This window comes from Dreissena polymorpha, chromosome 8 (assembly GCF_020536995.1).
Source record: "Dreissena polymorpha isolate Duluth1 chromosome 8, UMN_Dpol_1.0, whole genome shotgun sequence".
Lineage (NCBI taxonomy): Eukaryota > Metazoa > Mollusca > Bivalvia > Myida > Dreissenidae > Dreissena > Dreissena polymorpha.
The window spans coordinates 28,880,029-28,881,887 of NC_068362.1; positions in this window are offsets into that span (position 1 = coordinate 28,880,029).

The following is a 1,859-nucleotide window of genomic DNA, read 5'->3' on the forward strand; positions in this document are numbered from 1 at the left end:
CAAGCAAATTTCAACAAACACTGCATTTTTGTACCCAATCATTTAAAAAATGATGTCCAAATGATAATTAACAGCCAAACACTTCTGATCAATGCATTGGTGCTGAAAAATCCTCAAAAAGCATAGCAAAAAGGTTAAATTTTTGAAAGTTTTTACATATTTTCATTTAAAAAAGCCCATTTAATTACATGATTTACCTTTTCTAATGCAAACCTACCACTGAATTTTCTTCTTCAAACAAGCACAGTACTTTGAGTAATGTAAACATTTGATTAAACATGGCTTTGGCTGCCACAATGGACTAAAATGACAATATCTCCCAATGAAAGGGAGGTAATCCAAAAGTTATAGAGATGACCACTGGCCAATCTTAAAAATTAACAAAAATAGATACAGCACAGGGAAAAACAAGAACCTTGGCACTTATCAGATGGGATTAAACAAACCTTTGCACATACAAAGAAAGTATTTTCTGGATTAAACTGGATTAAAAATGTTGAGCACACAGGACAAAACAAACTACATAAAAATGCTTGCCAGTGGTGTTCGAACACGTGTGCGAATGGAACTTCAAAATTTAAAGACAATAAAATCAAACGATAGCAATTACTTTGTAACAAGAAGTTCACAGGCTCTTGCTAACATAATTCCGTGTTTCAGCAACGATCATTCAAAGTGCTCAAAAGCGTCTACCGTGTGCCAGCACCACATGTCAAGCATTCGAAAGTACAGCGTAAAACATTTGCCATACGGACAGCACCTTCATCTTTCGAATACGGATAGCAGCCGTCTCAAAGACACTATATCAAGTACTTTTGATACCGAAACAGCTCAATATGTAAGCAATCTGTACAATGCAAACAGATGTGAGAGTTTGCACTCGACAATTTTCAACTATGCCCCAAAATTCACATGTTGGAAAAGGAATTTTTCCGGCCTATGCCATTCAGCAACCCATTCTCGAACACTTGGAAAAGGCAGAGCCACGTTTATTTTGGCTCGCACTGTCGGTATTAAAGTAAAACAGCATTCACAGATGTACAGGAATTTACAACATATTGACAAACGGAGCACTTATCATTCACGAAGAAAAGAATCCTTTCAATATAAGCAAACCAGATACTTTTTGTGAAAACGGGTTTCAAACCTTCCACTACTGAAAGACTCACTGTATTCATCTCAGCCATCATCTTCAGCTGGGGACCATAGTTATGGAATAAGTTATTAGATCTGTTTGCAATGTGCAGATTGACAAAGAACAATCTTAACTAGAAACAAAAACAAGAAATCAGAGATTTAAAACAATGTAAACAGTGATCAACAAACCAGTTACCTTTCACATAATACACTTCGGGTAACCATGATGACCAGTGCATTCTCTTGTCGCCAAGCACTTTTTTCGAGAATTATTCGCCGATTGGGGCTCATACGACAAATGTTCCACCTTAATGCACGTTTTGTTGTGACATATATGTGAACCATTTATTGTGTCTGTCAAAATCATTGTACCCAAGAAGTGCAAAAAGAACGCAAGCCGGTGTGCGAGGAAATGTATGCGCTTGCCGGCCACTGTGGCTCGCAGCACCCCATATCCATAGCGGTCATGCTCACCCACCCATAACCGACAAGCACCTGCTGCACCTGCACCTCCAGACTTATGTTCTACAAGGTTTTTTAACCGTTGAACTGTGTGAAAAGAAGGGACACTTGCATAAAATGCACTGGCCATAAGCTATGACTGAAAATGCAAACAAGTATGGATATTAATGCTGTTTTTGTCCATTTTCCCCCCGGAAAAACCTTACATTTCACTATTGGACTCTCGCTTTAGCACAATAATCTTTGTAAGCAGTTGTAAA